The sequence below is a fragment of the Papaver somniferum genome, chromosome 10 (assembly GCF_003573695.1).
Source record: "Papaver somniferum cultivar HN1 chromosome 10, ASM357369v1, whole genome shotgun sequence".
In the NCBI taxonomy this organism is placed as follows: Eukaryota; Viridiplantae; Streptophyta; class Magnoliopsida; order Ranunculales; family Papaveraceae; genus Papaver; species Papaver somniferum.
Window position 1 is genome coordinate 98652015 of NC_039367.1, and position 11336 is coordinate 98663350.

The 11336-nt window shown below is 38.1% G+C and overlaps 1 long non-coding RNA gene across 1 annotated transcript; it reads right to left on the minus strand.

Annotated features, from left to right (window-relative positions):
- Positions 1 to 499: 499 nt before the first annotated feature.
- LOC113318585 lies at positions 500 to 10738 on the minus strand. Its single transcript, XR_003344668.1, has 2 exons — positions 9013 to 10738; positions 500 to 982 (listed from the first exon to the last, which is right to left on the minus strand). It is a non-coding gene; the product is annotated as an uncharacterized LOC113318585 (long non-coding RNA).
- Positions 10739 to 11336: the final 598 nt, after the last annotated feature.

Below are 11336 nucleotides of genomic sequence, written 5' to 3' on the forward strand. Positions count from 1 at the left end.
AGAACAGATATTGGTTAAGGACTCATCTTCATTCACAAACATGCTTTTTAACAATAACTAGAATTGATATTTAATCTCTCTTTTATCAAAGGCCCCAGGATATCTTGATCGCAAGTATATCCCGCAAATCTCCTATTTTCATAAACAAACACATTAAAAGATGTGAATATGAATTCTATCTTAGAGAACAACCTAACGTGTAAAAGCACTAATCAAGTTTAATTCCCTAGATGCATTAAGTTCTTTGAAATCAGGCCAATCAAAGCAATCGAACGTGTAAAAGCACTAATCGATTTAACAAAGGTTATAACTCACTTGTGACTACTAGGATGTATCACTACAAGCAATACTCACAATTATGCTACTTGTAATCGGGAATTTATCACTTTTGCGTATAACAAATCCTAATCTAGCAGTAAAGATGAAACAGACTCAATCGATTCTAGACTCGATCAAACAAGCATTCAAATCATAAAAAATATCAAGTGAATCATAAGCGATAAAGCATGGAGACAAAACTAATTTATTGCATAAAAATCATGTTTGGAATTCCAACTTATTCCTTAACCAAGAGAAAACTAGGTAAACATCATAATGGAGTTCATAACAAGGAAGAGAAAACCTATCATGTTTCTAAACCCTAGAACCAAGTAGAACAAGAGATAATCCCTCAGAATATAACCAACGACCTCCCTTTTATAGCACTGCCATCTCCTTTCATTCCCAAAACTCGAGTGCAAGTCTCTGATAACCAAGCCCAGTCAAAATAAGCCCAAGCCTTTCCCTGTGTCAAACCGGGTCCAGTGAGTTGGATCGCGAATCACTGAGTCGGCTCGGCATGATAAAAGTATGACAAAGTTTCCTATGTTTTCAGGCAATTCCCAGGCCAATTCTGTACCTAAAAATTCATCTATCATCATTCATTCAGTCACAGTTCAACCAATTCATTCTAACTGCATCCATCAGTAGCGCCAGCCAACACCTTGCTTCTCCTGCAATTTCCTATAATCTCCATGACTAGATGTTGCTTCTCAGCTTCCTCCTTGATCATTAACTGCAAAATTTCTTCTTTCATGTCAGTTCCCATCTCAAGTCAACTCATATCTTCACTCTCTCATCTACACTTCATAACCACCACCTCAATGAAGCCACGGCTTTTGATTCCTGTATTAATAGCAATAGCAACAGCTTAACCTGCAGCTGCAAACCCCATCGGCCAACTCTAACTCATTCTTGTGTTCAGACTTGCCTTGCACCTCAATTTCAGCTAGGAAACATAAGCAGATTCATCTTACAGCCATTGCATATGGCTCTACTCCCTTGTCAGTCCCTTCTAACCATCACAACTTGAAATGTAATCTCAGCTGATTTCGAAAATAAACTCATACCACCAGGTTCTATGCAGGATCAAAGCTTCACTGAATTCCAGCTTATTGCAGGTTGTAAGCCTCAGCATTCTCCTTCCTAAATGACAGCAACAACTTGAACTATCCCCATTATATACAGCCAAGCAACCACCCAGCAATTCCATCTCCCTGCACCTCAAATCCACCATTTCAATCTCAAGTTCTTCTCTCTCGTTTTCTGCATTGCACAATCATCTCTTCAGTTCACCTGCAACAATCAGAAATCATCTTCCTTATTTGCTTAAAGGCTTCAGTTTAAGTCATTCGCATCCGTGTTACACAGCTAATAGAATCACCAGTTGCGCAACCTGAACCTAACTGCAGAAACCCATTTATGCCACTGCTTCACATGTGCCTCATCACCAACTGCTACTCCTTGTGCCTTCACTTTAAGAATCACCAGTAACTGAACTACAGCTTCAACCACCTGCAACTTCATTAAAGATCAAACACCACAACAGACCCATTCTGCTAGATTCAAAATCCATCTCAACCCATTATTCACAGACTCCATTATCTCCTCAAATCTCCAAAAGTAGCAGCCATGGAAACTTGAGTTCATGATCATCTTCAGCTGCACCTAGCAGCACCAACTTCCATCTCTATAACCTGCAATGTCATCTCTTATCATCTCATTCATGGCATTTGCATCACCAGCTTAGTCTTGCTGCTCCATTGCAGTTGCTTAGCTGCACAACAGTCCATCACATTCATTCTTAGCTTCATCTCAGTCCCATGTACCTGCAACATCACCTGTAGATGTAGCTTCCTTTAACAACTCAGACCACCAATTCTGTACAAAATCGTTCCCTTGCTCAATTCTGTAATTCCAGCAACAAATACCACCAACTGCTTCTTCCATTTCGAATCAATCAAAACATCAACTCAAACCCTCAATCTCTGCTTCAATCCTCTTTTCTATCTGTCACATCCTCTTTGTGGAAAAATCAAATCCACACAATAACAGCATCACCAGAAATATCAAAACACAAACATCATAACTCAGGTCTTCAATCTGCTGTAACCCTAATTCAATCTTCATCTGTTTAACAGTAACAGCATCAATCTCTTAAATCCATCGAACTAACATCCAATACCCATTTCACATTATCATCTCAAAAAACCCTAACTCCAAATCGGGAAAAACCCTAATTTCTTCTTCTGATACTTCAATTGATAGTTACAGCAGCAGTCTCTTCTTCTCTGATAAAAAACCTCCATCGATCTCTCTGATCATCACTCGATTTGAGAAGGGGATCAGCTTAAAGTCTCACACACCGGCGCCTCTATTTCGCACTTCTTTGAATTTTGATAAAATGATTGAGAAATCAATTTTCTTCTGAAGTTTATGGCTTGGTAATGAGTGGAATTACTCAAGACACCCACTCTCCAGATAAGGCTACCCACTTCTTACATAGCTTGTCGGTTCTAGTGAACTGACAGCCTATTTTGTTATGTTGCTCAACTGTCAGTTGCGCAAAAATGGTAGTTCATTCTTCGCCTGCGACTTGATCCTTTTTGCTCCCTTTTGCTCCAAATGAAGGCTTTCCACTTCCTCGAATTCTTCCACCAGCAGCAGCCGCCTCTTACTTCTCAAACCCACTTCTTCTCTTCAATGTCTCTTCATCACTAAAGTTGTCATGCTTTTCAGACAGAATTTTCATCAATAAAGCCGACATACTTTTCAGACACCCAGCATCTCCCCGCAGCTCAAATCCACCATTTCAATCTCAAGTTCTGCTCTCTCGTTTTCTGCATTGCACAATCACCTCTTCAGTTCACCTGCAACAATAAGAAATCATATTCCTTATCTGCTTAAAGGCTTCAGTTTAAGTCATTTACATCCGTGTTACACAGCCAATAGAATCACCAGCTGCGCAACCTGAACCTAACTGCAGAAACCCATTTGTGCCACTGCTTCACCTGTGCCTCATCACAAACTGCTATTCCCTGTGCCTTCACTTCAAGAATCACCAGTAACTGAATTGCAGCTTCAAACACCTGCAACTTCATTAAAGATCAAACACCACAACAGACTCATTCTGCTATATTCAAACTCCATCTCAACCCATTATTCACAGACTCCATCATCTCCTCAAATCTCCAAAAGTAGCAGCCACTGAAACTTGAGTTCATGATCATCTTCAGCTGCACCTAGCAGCACCAACTTCCATATCTATAACCTGCAATGTCAGCTCTTCTCATCTCATTCATGGCATTTGCATCACCAGCTTAGTTTTGCTGCTCCATTGCAGTTTCTTAGCTGCACAACAATCCATCACATTCATTCTTAGCTTCATCTCAGTCACATGTCCCTGCAACATCACCTGCAGCTGTAGCTTCCTTTAACAACTCAGGTCACCAATTCTGTACAAAATCATTCCCTTGCTCAATTCTGTAATTCCAGCAACAAATACCACCAACTGCTTCTTCCATTTCGAATCAATCAATACATCAACTCAAACCCTCAATCTCTGCTTCAATCCTCTTTTCTATCTGTCACATCCTCTTTGTTGAAAACTCAAATCCACACAATAACAACATCAACAGAATTATCAAAAAACAAACATCATAACCCAGTTCTTCAATCTGCTGTAACCCTAATTCAATCTTCATCTGTTTAACAGTAATAGCATCAATCTCTTAAATCCATCGAACCAACAGCCAATACCCATTTCACATTATCATCTCGACAAACCCCAACTCCAAATGAGGAAAAACCCTAATTTCTTCTTCTGATGCTTCAATTGATAGTTACAGCAGCAACCTCTTCTTCTCTGATAAAAAACCTCCATCGATCTCTCTGTTCATCACTCGATTTGAGAAGGGGATCAGATTAAAGTCTCAGACACCAGCGCCTCTATTTCGCACTTCTTTGAATTTTTATAAAATGATTGAGAAATCAATTTTCTGCTGAAGTTTATGGCTTGGTAATGAGTGGAATTACTCAAGACACCCACTCTCCAGATAAGGCTACCCATTTCTTACATAGCTTGTCGGTTCTAGTGAACTGAGCACCTATTTTGTTCTGTTGCTCAACTGTCAGTTGCGCAAAACTAGCAGTTCATTCTTCGCTTGCGACTTGATCCTTTTTGCTCCCTTTCGCTCCAAATGAAGGCTTTCTTCTTCCTCGAATTCTTCCACCACCAGCAGCCTCCTCTTACTTCTCAGACCCACTTCTTCTCTTCAATGTCTCTTCATCACTAAAGCTGCCATGCTTTTCAGACAGAACTTGCATCACTAAAGCCGACATACTTTTCAGACAGAGATGAAGAAATAAAAGCAAATAATGAGAAATAGTTCGTCTCCAACATCAATTGCACATGAGATGAGACTTTTGCGTTGTTTCTTCTTCTTTTGTTCTAAATGACTCCAAAGTACCTAAATACTCAAAAGCAAACATAAGATACATAATTTACAAGAAAACTTAGCAAAGAAAGCATAAACAATAGATAAATATTAAGGTGTTTTAGACACCTATCAAATTCCCCCACACTTAGACTTTGCTAGTCCTCGAGCAAATCAAAAAATATAATTCTAAATCATACATACAAATCCGTGTCGTCAAGGATACGGTTACTCTTAGCATAAATAACAATCCTTTGAACCCCTAGGTGTCCCTAGTGGACGAGTTATAGTCCCGTGAAGGTTTACAAGAGGTCTACCTACAAAACCTATATTTCCAACTCCAGCTACCTGTGACAAATTTATGAACGAATCCAAAATAACTACAGGAAGAGGTACCTTGCGAATCCATATTAACTATATAAATACATAAAGCTCTATACAAAAAGTTGAACAAACCACAATACTCGGAATATAACTAACCACAATCACACATGAATAGATTAAGAAGATGGATATAGAGGTAGATGTTTGCGAATGTTGACAATTGATCGGTGTTTCCCATATCTGTCTGAAGGTCACCGCCAAGATGAACCTGTGACCTAATGGATTGAGATACTGGTCTGAATTCTAATATCAACTCAGCTGGTATATACAAGGGAACCAACAGTCGACAATCTTAATTCTAGATCAACTCAACTGGCACATACAAGGGAACCAACAGTCGATTTTATTGAACAATTATAATATTTTTTTATTTTCTTTTTTCTTTTTCACTTTTTCACTTTTTTTTTTTGATTTGACAACATGATTAGATTTTTTGGATCCAAGTGCATGCTTCTTGTCAGCAGATTACATGGTAATTCCCGTGGATCTTGTGTTCCATGCTTGCTTAGGCGACGGAGACAGGGAGAACACACATATATTGCTATCCAAGTGTCATTTTTTTTTGTATATACACCGGTTGGTCTAATTGGTCTGGTATTTTTTTTAGTAACTCAATCGCTCTATTTCATCCTAGCAGTAATAACAATTCGATGTTAGTGATCCACCAAATCACTTAGAGAAACAAAAAAAAAATATTGCAAAAATAAAAACAGAAAGTGATATGGTGACATTCCGAGATATGGTAACAACTATCATATTATTTCTAACACATGAGCTATGTTCGTCCTTTTAGTTAATGGTCCTCAACTCATGCAGCCAATATGGTTCCATCCATTAGATTGATAGTGTCATCCTAAAGGCACATGTTTCTAGGTTTCAGAGTGTATAAAGCAAAAAGAAAATCTATATTTTTTTTAATGTTTTTACTAAAGGCATCAAACAAACTACTATACAAACACATAAATGCTCCCCCATACTTAAACTTTACATTGTCCTCAATGTAAAATTTAGTCATTCAAAGTAAAGTTCAAGGTGGGAAATTCCGCAAATGATATGTAAAAACAAAGATAAAATGCTTAAAAATAAAAAGATAAAGATAAAAATTAAAACCGGTGGGTTGCCTCCCATTTAGAGCTTGGTTTAAAGCCGTCAGCCCAACTATCTCCTTGCAAGATTCACTCCCCATATACCAACAATCTGAAAAGTTGGGGATCCATCCAGGTAACCTGTTTTGGAAATACTAGCTTCACACAAATATTAATATGATAAAACATAAATGAAGCTATTAACCGATAGAAGTTTTCCCCACACGTAGTCTTTTCTACACTTGGAAGTGTATAAAGAACATAGAATTCGGGAACTTCCGCGGTTTCTTGTTCCAAAACCTGCATAGTATGAGAATCCAATGTTTTTAATGGAGGATATCGACAAACAAAATCATTTATCAATATTCTCGAAGCACATACATTCAAGCCAATAAGAGGTAAAGGACAAGGATTAATAGGCAAAGGGTTAGACAAACCTTGCAACTCTTGTATTATGGTATCCTCTTCATCCTTAGAATATTCAAGTGTATTACTCACCTCTTGTATATATTGGTCCTCTATCAAACCTTGCAACCATTCTTCGACCTTTTCTGCCTTAACCGAAATCTCGGTATCAACATCTTCATTACGATCCTTTGCAAGTTCAATTAGGTCTTCCACAATATTGGTTATAATGGTCACATTCTCAACATACTCCTCTTTATTAGACTCAAACCTGTTGCATGGAAGTTTTGTAAAACACTAGTTTCATCATACTCATGTACCTTTTGAATAGGTGCTTGATCATAATAAAGATCAAGAGTTGAGTCCACTACACTAATGTCATCAAAAATATCCAAAGGTTGGTCCTTTTCAACACAATCATCTTCGTCTTCATTTTCAGACTCACCATAATAAGAATCGTCGTCAGTTTCCCAACCTTTATCATGACGTCGTTTAAGTTCCATATGAATGGTCCTCCTAATTTCATCGACAAGCTCTTCCGAGGATCCATCATCTTCCAACTTTTATAATTTCTGTGCAAGTTTTCTAACGTTCACACGCTTACCACCATTGGCTACAATAGGTTTTCTTTCCCAAGACTTTTCCATTTGAATGGGTGAATGATCATAACAACGATCCAGAGTCGGGTAAGAAAAAGTCTTCTGGAAATTGGCTTGTGCCACGTTCTCTCTACCACGGTCAAGTTGGTCTAGTCTTTGTTGCATGTATTATAATCAATTTATAATCTGCATACAACTCGAATGAAACCAATTAGAAGTAGAATTATCCCACCTTGGTGCTTGACCTACATACCCACTACAAGGTTGTTGTTGGTATGTATGAAAATCACCATAAGGTTGTCTAGGATATGCATCATAGCCAATAAATTGGTTTTGATGGTATCCCATAGATGGTGGGAAATTGTCATAGTGTTGAGGAGGTTAAAAACCATATCCATTGCTCCAATATGCTCCTTCCATAATAAGTAAATAATAATAAGAGTTCTCAAAATCATGTTAAGAATGAGAAAATAAGAAAAACAAAACTAAAACTAAAAACAAAAATAAAAATAAGAAACCAAAAAAAAAAGTGACAACCGCTGCCTCCCCGGCAGCGGCGCCAAAATTTGATCTTTTTCGTACGCGTCAAAAATAAATTACTTTCTCACTACTCAAAATATATAATGAAGCAAGGGCAAGAAAGGATCGTTCCCACAGAGAGGTCTAGGTTGTCAATATGTTTCGGTTTTTTATATAAACAAATGGGGGAGTTATCTGATTTTTATAAATTAAGATAAAGTGAAATCAAATAAAGAAATAAACAAGCAAATCAAATAGAACAGATATTGGTTAAGGACTCATCTTCATTCACAAACATGCTTTTTAACAATAACTAGAATTGATATTTAATCTCTCTTTTATCAAAGGCCCCAGGATACCTTGATCGCAAGTATATCCCGCAAATCTCCTCTTGTCATCAACAAACACATTAAAAGATGCGAATATGAATTTTATCTTATAGAACAACCTAAATTGTAAAAGCACTAATCAAGTTTAATTCCCTAGATGCATTAAGTTCTTTGAAATCAGGCCAATCAAAGCAATCGAACGTGTAAAAGAACTAATCCGATTTAACAAAGATTATGACTCACTTGTGACTACTAGGATGTATCACTACAAGCAATACTCACAATTATGCTACTTGTAATCAGGAATTTATCAATTTTAAATATAACAAATCCTAATATAGCAGTAAAGATGAACAGACTCAATCGATTCTAGACTCGACCAAACAAGCATTCAAATCATAAAACAATATCAATAGTGAATCATAAGCGATAAAGCATGGAGACAAAACTAATTTATTGCATAAAAATCATGTTTGGAATTCCAACTTATTCCTTAACCAAGAGAAAACTAGGTAAACATCATAATGGAGTTTATAACAAGAAGGAAGAGAAAACCTATCATGTTTCTAAACCATAGAACCAAGTAGAAGAAGAGATAATCCCTCAGAATATAACCACCGGCCTCCCTTTTATAGCACTTCCATCTCCTTTCATTCCCAAAACTCGATTGCAAGTCTCTGATAACTAAGCCCGATCAAAATAAGCCCAAGCCTTTCCCTGTGTCAAACCGGGTCCAGTGAGTTGGATCATGAATCACTGAGTCGACTCGGCAATGTAAAAGTATGACAGAGTTTCCTATGTTTTCAGGCAATTCCCAGGCCAATTCTGGCCAGTTTCTTCCTCCCTGCACAACCTAAACATTCATCTATCATCATTCATTCGGTCACAATTCAACCAATTCATTCTAACTGCATCCATCAGTAGCGCCAGCCAACACCAACACCTTGTTGCTCCTGCAATTTCCTATAATCTCCATGACTAGCTGCTGCTTCTCAGCTTCCTCCTTGATCATTAACTGCAACATTTCTTCTTCCATGTCAGTTCTCATCTCAACTCAACTCATATCTTCACTCTCTCAGCTACACTTCATAACCACCACCTTAATGAAGCCACGGCTTTTGATTCCTGTATCAATAGCAACAGAAACAGCTTAACCTGCATCTGCAAACCCCATCGGCCAACTCTAACTCATTCATATGTTCAGACTTGCCCTGCACCTATATTTCAGCTCGGAAACATAAGCAGCGTCATCTTACAACCACTACATATGGATCTACTCCCTTGCCAGTCCCTTCTAACAATCACAACTTGAAATGCTCAGCTGATTTCGAAAATCAACTCATACCACTAGGTTCTATGCAGGATCAAAGCTTCACTGAATTCCATCTTATTGCAGGTTGTAAGCCTCAGCATTCTCCTTCCTAAATGACAGCAACAACTTGAACTATCCCCATTATATACAGCCAAGCAACCACCCAGCAATTCCATCTCCCTGCACCTCAAATCCACCATTTCAATCTCAAGTTCTTCTCTCTCGTTTTCTGCATTGCACAATCATCTCTTCAGTTCACCTGCAACAATCAGAAATCATCTTCCTTATTTGCTTAAAGGCTTCAGTTTAAGTTATTCGCATCCGTGTTACACAGCTAATAGAATCACCAGTTGCGCAACCTGAACCTAACTGCAGAAACCCATTTATGCCACTGCTTCACATGTGCCTCATCACCAACTGCTACTCCTTGTGCCTTCACTTTAAGAATCACCAGTAACTGAACTACAGCTTCAACCACCTGCAACTTCATTAAAGATCAAACACCACAACAGACCCATTCTGCTAGATTCAAAATCCATCTCAACCCATTATTCACAGACTCCATTATCTCCTCAAATCTCCAAAAGTAGCAGCCATGGAAACTTGAGTTCATGATCATCTTCAGCTGCACCTAGCAGCACCAACTTCCATCTCTATAACCTGCAATGTCATCTCTTATCATCTCATTCATGGCATTTGCATCACCAGCTTAGTCTTGCTGCTCCATTGCAGTTGCTTAGCTGCACAACAGTCCATCACATTCATTCTTAGCTTCATCTCAGTCCCATGTACCTGCAACATCACCTGTAGATGTAGCTTCCTTTAACAACTCAGACCACCAATTCTGTACAAAATCGTTCCCTTGCTCAATTCTGTAATTCCAGCAACAAATACCACCAACTGCTTCTTCCATTTCGAATCAATCAAAACATCAACTCAAACCCTCAATCTCTGCTTCAATCCTCTTTTCTATCTGTCACATCCTCTTTGTGGAAAAATCAAATCCACACAATAACAGCATCACCAGAAATATCAAAACACAAACATCATAACTCAGTTCTTCAATCTGCTGTAACCCTAATTCAATCTTCATCTGTTTAACAGTAACAGCATCAATCTCTTAAATCCATCGAACTAACATCCAATACCCATTTCACATTATCATCTCAAAAAACCCTAACTCCAAATCGGGAAAAACCCTAATTTCTTCTTCTGATACTTCAATTGATAGTTACAGCAGCAGTCTCTTCTTCTCTGATAAAAAACCTCCATCGATCTCTCTGATCATCACTCGATTTGAGAAGGGGATCAGCTTAAAGTCTCACACACCGGCGCCTCTATTTCGCACTTCTTTGAATTTTGATAAAATGATTGAGAAATCAATTTTCTTCTGAAGCTTATGGCTTGGTAATGAGTGGAATTACTCAAGACACCCACTCTCCAGATAAGGCTACCCACTTCTTACATAGCTTGTCGGTTCTAGTGAACTGACAGCCTATTTTGTTATGTTGCTCAACTGTCAGTTGCGCAAAAATGGTAGTTCATTCTTCGCCTGCGACTTGATCCTTTTTGCTCCCTTTTGCTCCAAATGAAGGCTTTCCACTTCCTCGAATTCTTCCACCAGCAGCAGCCGCCTCTTACTTCTCAAACCCACTTCTTCTCTTCAATGTCTCTTCATCACTAAAGTTGTCATGCTTTTCAGACAGAATTTTCATCAATAAAGCCGACATACTTTTCAGACAGAGATGAAGAAATAAAAGCAAATAATGAGAAATAGTTCGTCTCCAACATCAATTGCACCTGAGATGAGACTTTTGCGTTGTTTCTTCTTCTCTTGTTCCAAATGACTCCAAAGTACCTAAATACTCAAAAGCAAACATAAGATACATAATTTACAAGAAAACTTAGCAAAGAAAGCATAAACAATAGATAAATATTAAGGTGTTTTA